This window comes from Otolemur garnettii, unplaced genomic scaffold (genome assembly GCF_000181295.1).
Source record: "Otolemur garnettii isolate 467f Iridium unplaced genomic scaffold, OtoGar3 scaffold00021, whole genome shotgun sequence".
Classification (NCBI taxonomy): domain Eukaryota; kingdom Metazoa; phylum Chordata; class Mammalia; order Primates; family Galagidae; genus Otolemur; species Otolemur garnettii.
The window spans coordinates 25,015,031-25,027,576 of NW_003852416.1; the positions used below are offsets into that span (position 1 = coordinate 25,015,031).

Sequence of the window (12,546 nt, forward strand, 5' to 3'; positions counted from 1 at the left end):
TATAAAGGACTACAAAGAAATTAAGCAAAATAATATGAGAGTGTAACATTATGGATCTTTTTATTTAATTTTCAGATGTTTTAGTTGTATGCTTATGTTTCCTTTGTTAAAAAATGCTTTAAAAAATAAAACCTTTTAAATTAAAAAAATTCACTCTTAAAAATGAGATAAATAAGAGACTTTTCTTTTAAAAAAGTTTAATACTCAACCACTTTTGAAGCTTTTAGTTTTAATCGCTTTTTCTTCATGAGAGACTATTTTCAGCTGCCAAATAATCCATGAGACTGTATTTAGTGAAAACACGTTGGGACTTTTAAGAATTTGACACAAGAGGTAAATTTCCCCTTTACAACAAAATGATAGGATAAAGTATTAATGGACTGTTAGAAATCAAAGCCTGTGTAATTAAAAAAATAAACATTTGCAATTTACATGGCATTAAGGGATGTGTCATATATAACCTTTTTTAAGGTTATAGTCATTTTATGGATTATATCATAAAATAGCCTTAAATTTAAGATATGTTTGAATTTTTTGCTTTCTCAGACATCCAGCATGGAAATATTTAGGTTAATAGATGAGTACACACCTAATAAATTTCTCGCTTGGAAACCTTGTGCCAGACTATACAGATGGGGCAGCAGTCTGACTGGCAAGCCCTGCAAGTGGAATTACATTCACACATTGTTTTATTCACCGTGAACATTCTACAGAAAAGAAAGAAAAAACTGTCTCCCTGCTTAAATGAAATTCTGACACAATCAACCCAAATTATAAATTCTATTTAAAGTGGTGGAACAAATTCATGAACATTTCCAGCTTTGTGTGATGGTTTGGGGTTAAGCATGGGCAGTTAATACTTAGTGCTCCAGTAACTTGGTGGTAGTGACCAGTGTTTCTCACAGTCTAACCTTAAACTAGATCAGCACCAGGAATACAGTCCATCTGAGCAAAGAACCTGTAATCTGCATTTTAGACAAGTGCCGCCACCCCAGGTGATTAGTGTACAGCATTTTACTGAGGCCCTCTAGTAGTACAGCCAAACGTTAGCATTATGTATCTAAATTGAAAGTATTTTTAAATACAGAGAATTTAAATTTATAATGAAAATTTCAGAGCAAAGGTGACTTTCTTTGTGTCCATGTTTTTACTGATGTATGAGTGAGATGTGAGGCTTCAAGGCACTTGAATGGTGTCTTCAATTTGTGTAATAAAATCATTTTTTGAAATACAAGTCAGAAATTGAGCAGAAGGGCCCATGTGAGAATAATTTTAAAATGCTCCCACTGTTTTTTTCTGCATCTCCACTTAATCAGAATTGACTAGGAACAGCATTGCAAGTAGTACTTTGAAATACTTTCTCAGTATAAGAAGAAAACGTAGGTTTGAGAAAGTCATTGATTTCTAATCATTGGCTGAATCTTTTGTGAATGTATAAAACAGAAAATTTGGAGGAAAAGGGATGAAAAGAGAGATCTAAGGATTAGGGATTATAACCAGTATTTAATTCAATAAACATAATATAATTTATTTGGAAGTAAAAGTAAAGACAGTATCCAGCTCTCTGCAAAAAAGATGATTATGGTTTTATTAAGGTCTTCCAACCACATACTTACATGAAGCAGCATTTTTGGCTTTTAAAGTAATGAAATCAGACTGTTCTTTAGTGGAGCAGTCTGCTCTCTACAGTCTTAGAGAGTGTACTTAAAAAAAAATAATAATAAATAAATAAATGAAGTAATGAACTCAACGCCAAAGAGAGGTCACTTTGTGCCTGGCCATCCTCTACATAAAAACACTAAAGATATTTTTACCTTTAAGTGACAAAAAGTCAGAATGTTTCATCGTAATAGCTCACCACGTAAACCCCCCCCAAAAGAAAAAAAACCTAAAAAAACCCCAAAACGGAGATGTGAGAGAAACAATCATTTTGATTATTTTAAAATTTCTTTGACTATAAAAGTGATTTCATATAACACATCAATGTTTAATTATAATTTTTTAATGTCACTTGTGGTAGATTATTTCAGAGACAGAAGAAATGAGTGAAGTAATTTTTTTTTTTGAGAAGGGAAGAGAAGTTTATCACTTTACTGGCAAAGGAGGAAAATGGCAGAGAATGCTCTCAAATTCAAATTTCTAATGCCCATAGCTCAGAGGGTAGGGCACCGGCCACATACGCAGAGGCTGGCGGGTTCAGGCCCTGCTTCGCCTGCTAAAGAACAATGACAACTGCAACCAAAAAATAGCCTGGTGTTGTGGCGGGTGCCTATAGTCCCAGCTACTTGGGAGGCTGAGGCAAGAGAATTGCTTAAGCCCTAGAGATTGAGGTTGCTGTGAGCTGTGATGCCATAGCACTTTACCCAGGGTGATAACTTGAGACTCTGTCTCAAAAAAAAAAAAAAAAAATGATAATAAAATTTAAATAAAACTTTCAACCTATTGAGTGAATGATTTTCTATGCATTTCTATCTTTGTAATTTTAATGCTGCTTATAAAGAATTGATCTCTTTTTTCCCTATTTAAATATTGTTTGAGCTGGGAAACAGCATTTTCATTCACACTGTTTAGGTTGTCTTTGGGGATTCCCTGCTTCTGGGTCTTGTCCTTTCCTCCATTTGCTGTCCCTCTCTGATAGCCGTGGGTCTGGGGGGTCTGGGATGTGGACACAACACATCCTACAGAGAAACCAGCCAGGAGCAGAAGAACTTAGCTAGGCGGCATTTAGGTTTTGCAGCCCCAACACTGCAGAGAATCTTCAAATTGGAAGAGCTCCACTCTGAGGATGATTTCCTTATCTTCCTGACAGTTGCTTGAAATCTCCCTCTAGCCTGTGATCTATGAGCTCCCAGGCACTCAATTTATTTTCTTTGCTAGGAATTTCTAGAGCCATAGCTGGGTCACCCTTTGCCGACCTGGCAGCTGGCTTCACTCTGAATTTAATGAGGTTGTGAGCTGAGTGGCCAAGGAAGGGTTTCCCCCATTGGAAAAACTCAGCCGCTTGTCCCTGTTAAATAAGTAAATGCTGACTGTTGTGTGACTCCAAGAAAGGGCTTTTTCAGCCAATTCTCATGTGGTTGGTGTCTGGAGCACATTCCTAAGCCTGCCTGCTGCTCCCTCCCTTCTCTTTGGATGTTGGTGTAACCAGCAGAGAACTAGGAATGTGTTTTAAATCACACGTATATGTAACTTCTGGAGTTGCTGGGACTTTTCTGTCCCTATCCACTAGTCAGACAATTTATCAAAGTCTGTTGGCAAACTTATGTTGTCATCCTGGATTTCATGGCTACCCAAGGCCCTACTGCACCTGATTCTCCAATTTAAACTTGCTGGTTAGTCTTTAGAGCTGTGATATTAGCAGATGGGAATTTGAAATGCTTCATTACCATTCTGAGAGTTCAAGTATTTTTTCATTTCTGCTTTTAGTAAGAGCTTTAAGGACATATTTCAATTTTCCTTTACAATCTAGTGTATTTACTTAGACTTTGCATTTTTATAGATGAAAACTTATTTTTCTACTTTTATTATTAAACAGATAGGAAAAAAGTCTACAGTTAATATGCTTCTTAAGTTGGATTTCCTCCAGAAGTGTAATATATTCACCCAAATCCACAAATACCAAAGTTCCCTTTAAGCAGATTGGGAACCAACCCAAGAGTTCTAAAGTTACATTTTCCTGAAGGATTTTTGTTGCATACTTAAAAAATGGGATCGGGTGGGGTGGAGATTCTTGTATGGAACCTTTATCCTCTCTGTCGTCTCTAAAATCTTCTTAAAATGCTCTCTTGGATTTTTTGATGGTTTGATTTCCAGATATACAAGATATACTATGAACTTAAACAGTGAGACCCATTATTCAATGCCTCACATTTAGTGACATTTTATTAAATGAATGAGTTCAAAAGCTCCAAGGGATACGTGATTGTGAACTTGCTTTAAATTAATGAGTTTTTTTCCCTTAAAAGCCACTTATTCCCTATCTTAGTATTTGTATATAAGATGTTAGATTTTACTTTTAGAAATGTTTGGACTTATGTAAATGTCACAAAATTTTAGGTTTTAACTCTCACTGTTTTTTCTTTTTTTTTTTTTTTCAGAAGGGGAAGGGAATGCTACAATGTAATTTTAAAAGCAACTTAGAAATATTTTAGTGTCTTTGTGACTTAAATGTCATACAGTCATAGTCATAGATACCTGTCTTCAGGGAGCTTAGCATCTAGAAAGCAGAGCAAGACCACTGACACAGTAATTGTAACATCTAGTGCTAACTTGCTTCCCTCTTGTCCTGCTGAAAAGGCTTGGGGGGATGGGGGATACTTTCTGTTTCAGAGAGGATATGTGCCTGGATTTGCATTTTCTCATCTCAGTATATTGATCAGGACTTTAAGGCTCACCACATTTGGAAATGGTGGTTCTATTCAGCCTTATAATTCTACGACACTGAGTCTTTGGCCTATGAAACATTCTTAAAGACAGACCATATTGCATTTTTTTTTTAATTGAACTAAATTACTGACCGGTTTTTCATAATAGCTAAGGACACTGCTGTCCTGTGGCCTGCAAAGTTCTGTGCAAATGTGGGGTGCTGGCTGAGGTCACCATGAGGTTTGTGTTGAGTTTCTCTGCCCCAGGCAACAGCCTTAATTCCCGGCAGTGTCCTTGCCTCCTTTATGCAGGATCCAGTAAATGGTTATAGTAAAACAGTGACTAACTGGAGTCTTTTATTAACCAGGATTTCCACCTACCTCCAGCTCGCCTTGCGCTTCATTTCTGGAGTTAGAACAGGATAAATAGGGAAATCAGTTATGTCAACAGGTGACCTTTTGAGCTCTTCCTGTGTGCCAAGCACTTGTGCAATGTGTGTAAGTACCTGGTGGGATTAATCCTCAGAACAGGTCAGGTAGAGCTGCTTTTGTCCCTGCTTTGCATGTGAAGAGCTGAGGCTCCCAGGGCAGTCATTGCCTTAGCACCTGGAATTCTTCATTTATACAGTGGATGAAGGATTTAATATTTTATTAATCAAAATCTCAACACCCCCCGCCCTCCAATACCAACCCCTATCAGCCTCATACACAAACTGGAATGAAATGCATAGTTCCTTTCCCCCAGCGTTGTGTGTTCAATTTGTATAAGTTGTGAATTGTGAAAACAGGGTCATTTTGTGTTGAGAGCCATTCTCTTTAACATTTGTTAGTTTGGAAATGATCTCTTAAACATCTCTAACTCTGTCCCCTTTTGTTCCATTTTAGCGGTTGCTACTATAGTGTCTTTACTGAGTCAGTAAGACTCTGCACTCTAAAGGTTATTTGGATGTTTTTTATTTTCTGGTAATTTTATCTTGTGAGCCACCAAGGCAATTGGACAGAAAAAAGTCTTCACAGTGGACAGTGGCAGAATGAGATTTAGGGAGTATACTCAGAAGATCAAATTCTCTCCGAGCAGTAGTTCTTGCTACCCATAAAAAAGAGAAGACAAATGTAGAAATTGTCACCTGTGGTTGCTGTAATCAAGGCCGCTGTGGAGCTTTTTACAACCAAATGGGCAAAGATGGTGTGTGGGGAGCTTCTCTCCTGGGCACAGAAGGGTATATGTGGTTAAGGGATTCTTCCTTCTCTTTGGTCTGATAAAAAGCACTGGGCATCGATGCCCACTCCCTCCTCTGGCTGGCCCCGGCTGGCAAGCAGTCATCCCACATGCCCTTCCTGCCCCAGGACCCCCACCTCTATAGTGCATTCTGCCTGCCTCAGCCAGATTAATCTTTGTCTTAGTTCATTTTCTGCTGCTTTAGCAAAATACTACAGGCTGGGTCATTTATAAGGAATAGCAGTTTGTTTGGCTGCCAGTTCTGGAGGCTGGGAAGCCCTAGATTAAGGGGCTGTTTCTGAGGGCCCCCTTGCTGTTTTAGGACATGGTAGAAGACATCTTGTGTGAGGGCTAGAGCACATGAGACAGAGAAAGGAAGTCAGGCCAAACTTGCCTTTTATCAGGAGCCCGCTCCTGCAACAACTAACCACTCTCTGGATAACATTAATCTGTTCCTGAAGGCAGAGTCCTCTGACCCAATCACCTCATAAAGGGCCTACCTTTTCATTTTGTTACAAAGGCAGTTACATTTCTACATGAGTTTTGGATGAGACATCCAAACTTTTGCAGTCTTGAATCAGGAAACTTTACTTCTACAGAACTTACCTTGGTTTTCATGGCCCAGTACAATGCCTCTGCCTGGCATTCAGGGCCATTTTGTGGTTCACGAGCACCACATCTCTTCAGTGCAAACCCTTTGTGTCAACTGAACTGGACTTGGGTCTGTTCTGTGTATGTTCTGTGCTATGTACTAAATATTACCCAGGTGGAAACTACTTTGGAAACTCTAGGCACTTTGTGAGGAAAAGAGTCTTATTAAAAGCAGAAGATATGGAAGAAAATAAGTCTTATAGCATGTATATAAACTGACACTTAGCCAGTAATACTGATGAGAGTTGACTCCTGGGAGGAGTGAGTAGTAGTGACTGTTCTTAGGGGAAGTTGTATTATAGGAAGGATTGTGTGTTGGGGAAAGATTGGCCGCATCACCTCGTGAGGGAGAGAGAGTGGGTGCTGTAAGCTTTTGAAAGTAGAGCTGACTGAGACTGTTGTTTTAATTAGCTTGAAAATACCAGCCTCCATGTAGCTGAAAAGAACATCTGCTGCTACTCTGGAAACCAGCTGAGGCGAAAGTGGTTTTGAGCCCTGTGCTCAGATCCTGTTGATGATGATCATTGTGCTAAAAGCAGCTAAAATTTATTGAACAGTTTCTAACCCTGCACTAGATGCTGAATATGCTTGACCTCATTTAATCCTCACCGTAACACTATATTGACGGCTGTTGTTATTCCCATTCTACAGATGAAGGAACTGAGACTTAGCACACAGTTCATGCATCTAGTAAGTGGCAGAGCAGCAACTCAAATCCAAGTTATACTTACTCTAGAGTTCCTTTACATTTTTAAAAGGTATGGCTATGTAGGGAGGTGTTGGTAGGTGTCATGGTTCTTAAAATCTGCTATAAAATGCTGCATATGGTCTGACTCAGTTTTTACTTCTCCTGATGAAGATTTTCTATAGAGAAGTTAATATCATAAGAACTACAGGACTTTTTAAAGCCCCCAGAAAGGGTGCGTTTGTCAGCACGCGTCTAGGTCTTTCCCATGTAAGTCTTAAAACTTGTCATTGTTTTAGCTGTTTCCACGGCAGAAGGCAGTCAGTCCATGTTCCATGCTGGTTTGTAGTGATTTACCAAGATTTCAAGGGTAATAGTCTTCTCTCCCTCAGTTAGAATATAAGGTTTCTGAGGGCAAGCACTATATGTCTTGGTTGATAAATTTGATTATTTTGTTACTGCATCTGGATTTGAAAAAAAAAAAGTCCCCTGAGGTGATCCACCTGTCCTTTTTAGGTCTCTATGTTCCCTGAGCAACCTTTGTACAGGAGCATCTTGCTTCAGGCAGGGACTGTTCTGTGCCTCCCTGGTGAAGTGGAAAGAGCCTGGGCTTGGGAGCCGGAGCCAGAGCCAGAGCCGGAGACATGACTAGGATCTGTGCTCCAGCTTTCCTACTTGGTTCTGCAAGACTCTCCAGTGAATTTTCTAACTTTCATTGAAGCTCAGTTTCTTCTTTTGCAAAGCGAGTATAGAAACCTTACTCGGTGTCCTCTAAGGAGTAAAAATGGCATGATATGTGAAGTGGCTGGTTCACAATCGGCATTTAGCAAATGAAGAGATGGCTCATCTCTCTGTTGTGTAGGGTGAGCACAAGGCCTTGCACCGAGTGTGTGCATGATGCATGATCAGTGGGTCTTGATGGTAATGTTTTGGTTCCTTGAGACCTGACCCTAAGGAGACTGCAACTCTGGAGTCTTTTAAAACATGATGCCTTAATTAAGAGTGTTCTTCATTGCCTGGCTTTGCATAGAAAGGTAGACCTGGACACCAATTTCTTGGTTCTTGGATTCTACTTCAGTTCATAAAGCCTGATATTTGGTCCAGGTAAGTCTAGTAATATTAACCTCAGGACCAAATATGCAGTGATTATATATTCATCAGTCTATTAAAACAACAAAGGATAAAAAGGACTCTAGATAAGGTAATTTCTTTGCTAGAATACAATTTACAGTGTTTCATATATGCAGGCATCCCTTGGTGTACACAGGGAATTAGTTTTAGGACCCTGCAGATACCCAAATACTCTCATACTTACGTCCTCCACTGGGCTCTGCAGAATTTGAGTATGTAAAATGTTGGCTCACTTTTCAGTGGGAGACGCCATCTTCCAGTAATTCACCAAGATGACAAGCATAAAGGGAAAGAGGAGAGGCACCTGATACATGTTCTCTGGGCCTTTTAGAAAACATGGAGTTGTTTTTTTGGCCACATATATGCAAATCTACAAGAAAGGTGATATTGTAGACAACAAGGGAATGGGTACTGTTCAAAAAGGCATGCCACACAAATGTTACCATGGCAAAACTAGAAGAGTCTGCAGTGTTACCCAGCATACTGTTGGCATTGTTGTAAACAAACAAGTTAAGGGCAAGATTCTTACCAAGAGGATTAATGTTTATATTGAGCATATTAAGCACTCTAGGAGCTGAGATAGCTTCCTGAAATGAAGCATGAAGGAAAATGATCAGAAAAAGAAGGAAGCCAAAGAGAATGGTACCTGGGTTCAACTGAAGCGCCAGCCTGCTCTACCCAGAGAAACACACTTTGTAAGAACCAGTGGGAAGGAGCCTGAGCTCCTGGAACTCATTCCCTGTGGGAATTCATGGCATAATAGGCATACAGCATAGCAAACATGGGGAACCAAGAGAACCAGAGGAACAGGAGCACAAGGTGCTGGAACCTATTCCCCATGAATTCATGGCATAGTAGGCATAGCAAGCTTCATCCCATTGAATGGAAAGTTGCCTCCCTGAGCTGCTGGGATCTTTTCCCTATGAATTCATGGTATAATAGGTATTAAAAATAAAAGACTACTGTAAAAACATAAATAAGTAAAATGTTGGCTCGCTGTGTACCTGGGTTCCATATCCTGCAAATACTGTATTTTCTCTCTGGATTACACTGGAAAAAAAAAATCCAAGGATAACCTGTATAGTTCAAGTCCGTGTTCAAGGGTCAACTGTAATTTTTAATTTAATCTTAAGAAAAATTTATTAAAGTCATATTATTAATTCCCTTTTATGCGTGAGTAAACAGCGGTTGACAAATTAAGGGACTTTGCACAGGGCTGGCCAGTCCTTCTGACCCTAGCTTTTTGTTATTGTTTTCCTGCAGCCAGCAGGCATGTATAACAATGGAAGTCAGAAGTGTATACCAGATACCCACTGAGCCGGTGTCCTTCTGTGCCTAGAATATAGACAGATTTTGTATACATGTTTATATAAACATACACACATGTATAATAGATGCCAGCCTACTTGCAAGCAGTCTGGTCTGGGAGACAATATAGATTAAAAAAATACCTTTATTGGGTGGCGCCTGTGGCTCAAAGGAGTAAGGCACTGGTCCCATAGGCCGGAGGTGGCGGGTTCAAACCCAGCCCTGGCCAAAAAATGCCAAAAAAAACCCCTTTATTGAATACTTGCTGTGAGCTTGGTACTATATTGAATGGTTTAGTAGTTTTATTTTAATTTTTAAAAAAAATTTCAGAAAATTACACTTTATTCTCAAGTGCTTGGATGCAGCTTTTATACCTGATATATTTGAAAATTGCTTAAAATTAGTGAACAAGAAAATGAGGATAATAGAAGTTTAATGTGATATAATTCACTGTGTGAGTAACAGGGCCTGAGGCTTGATATTTTAGGCACTGATGATCTAATGGACCTTCACTTCCATGGCCCGGGTTCAGGGATATTGATTCTGGGCCTATCCACATGTGTTTCATTTCAGTTATTAAACCAATGCCACTGAGAAGACAGGTTTTCTCCGAAAAGATAACATTTTTAGTGTTCCATATTGACTTTTTGGTACGTTAGTATACATTTGGTAGAATTTCAAAACTTCTGAAAGAAAACAAGCAATTCCTGAATAAGCCAGTATTATGAATCGAGGCATTTAAGTTATGTATTTGCAAAAGACCCGAAGTCTTTTTACTGAATGGAGCCTCTGTTCCCTGATTCCTGAGCACAGTATGGCCTGTACTGCAGATGTCTGTATAATATATGATGTGGTAAACGTGTAGCCTTAGAGATTTTGCGGTTTAAAGGAAAAGTTGAGAGGGAACTATGGATTGTCTGTAAGAGCGGACCCCTCTCTTGCCATGTCAACCCACCCTTCTTTCCCATTTTCAAGCCCTAACAGACCGCTTTTCAGCTTTTAAAGATTGTTTTCTCTCAGCCACACACAGTACTTCTTAGCCTTGTCTATCTATATTGTGGCCTGTGGCCCAACCTTGACTCTCCTAAGAACACAAAAGCTTTCATTCTTGCTCTATAGACAGGTAGCTGTATCTTGACTGCTTTAGAAGAAAGGTAGCATCTATATCCTGGGCTTGCTTTTGCAATTTTGAGGTTACATGTTTACTATTTAACAGAACTAAGAGATTTTGCTTTTATCTAATAAATTTGGGAGTCTGCCCTGTTTTGATTTATCTAGATTGTCTAAGGGGAGGGTTCCAAATGTACTGGATGGTGCAATTAGACAGCTTTGTTTTGGTTCTGTACACACAACCATATTTGGGAAACACAAAAGGGCCAGTTTGTGCATTTAAGACTTGTCTTTGGTTCACAATGCCTGTTCGAGAAATCTTGCGTGCCCAGAGTTATACATATAAAGAGTTTGAGAAGGAGCTCCAGGCTCTGGAATGCCATGAAGTTGGGTTAGAAGCAGGGAATTGGCAATGAGCAGGCCTGGGGAGCAATGGGGTGCTGAGTGTGTTGTCACCTGGCAGCCCCTGCTAACTATTTTAAGATAAAATGTTTTGGTGCAATTGCTTTGGGAAGTCTGGCTGAACATTTGAGTCATCTTATTCCCTGTGTTGTCCTCATAAGGAACTTCTTGGGAGTAGTTTGGCTTCATTAAGCGAAAAGCAATCACTGATGATTGATGTTGAAATTCCACATTGGAGGCATTTACTATGAGTCCTGTGGAAGATTGCATCACACAGAGCTACCGTGTTCTAATGGACATGACTATCAGTGGCACCTTTTAGATTGTTGCCTAGAATTTTTTCCTAAATGTTCTATCTAAAGATTATACAATTGCGTTCAAGTGCCAAGTATGAGCTAAAAATCAATTACTTTTTGTTAAAAAAGAAACAACCACATTATAAACAGTTTAGAAAATAGAAAAGAAAGAAAATAGTTACCTGTAGTTCCACACTACGACAATCACTATTAGAATTTGGGCAAATTTCCTTTCAAATATATGCATAATATATTTTGCTTTGTGTACAATCATAGATGTCACACAAACCTGCTCTGTTCACTTGATCTTATGAGGAGAATGCCTTTTCCCTGTTGTGTGCTCTTTATCACAAGTAATAAGTCCCCCTGTTTTTGAACATCAGACTATCTCTAAGCTTTCATTGGTTTTGTTTGTTTGCTTGTTTGTTTTGCTTTCATTGTTATTCGTAAAGCAGTGGTAACCATCTCTGTGTGTATAGCTTCATTGTTGCTCAAGGTTCTTTCTTTGGAGTAGATTCCTTCAAAGCACGAAGGGTATGGGGTACTGGGGTACCTCGCTCCTGATGTATAGCACAGAAAATAATGGTAACAATTTACAGTGTCACTTTCCGGGGAGGAAAAAGTCAATGTCTCTGTGTTAACTCACATTGAATGTTAGTTTTTAAAATTTTTGGAATAATGTTATAAGTAGAAAAATGGTTATTATTTTAATAACTTTTTTTTTAACTAGTCAGGTTAAGTGAACATTTTCTCATTGATTTGTTTATTGTTTGCGTTTTCTCTTCTAGGAAGTATTTCTTTATGCCTTAAAATTATTTTTTCTTGGCATAGAAATCCTATGTATTCAACTTTGATGTGAGGATAATTAATGACAATTAATGACATGGTGGGGCATGGGAGAAGGAGGGAGGAGGTGAAGGCAAGGACTAGAAAAAAATAGTGACTAATTCTCACATAAATTGGACTCAATTTTGACTAAAGTACATTACTTAAACATTTTTTACTTGAACTTGTTAATACATTGTTTAGGATACAGGATACTGCATCCTCATTTAAAAGTGAATTATGTTTGTAATTTCCCCTTTATAATAATATATTTTTTCCAATTTTAATATCAGGTGTATCCAGATTAAACAGAATGATTTTGAAGTATTTCTTCTTTTTCTACTGTCTATAAGATTTGGCATGATCTGTTTTTTGAAATTATCTTTTATTTTTATTTATAAATATTAGTTGTCTATTTTTTGAGACTTTGGGAAAAAAAATAAGAAAAAGTTAATTGATGACTCCATACTGAACCTCAGAGTCAAAGCATTCTATAATAGACATACTCTTATTTGACAATGCAAATGTTACTTTCTTTGCATTACTATTATTATT

At 38.5% G+C, this 12,546-nt stretch overlaps 1 protein-coding gene across 5 annotated transcripts in view; it reads left to right on the forward strand.

Annotated features, from left to right (window-relative positions):
* SORBS1 (sorbin and SH3 domain containing 1) overlaps positions 1 to 12,546 on the forward strand; it is a 242,430-nt gene that overhangs the window by 96,749 nt on the left and 133,135 nt on the right. The gene's annotated exons all lie outside the window — the stretch shown is intronic.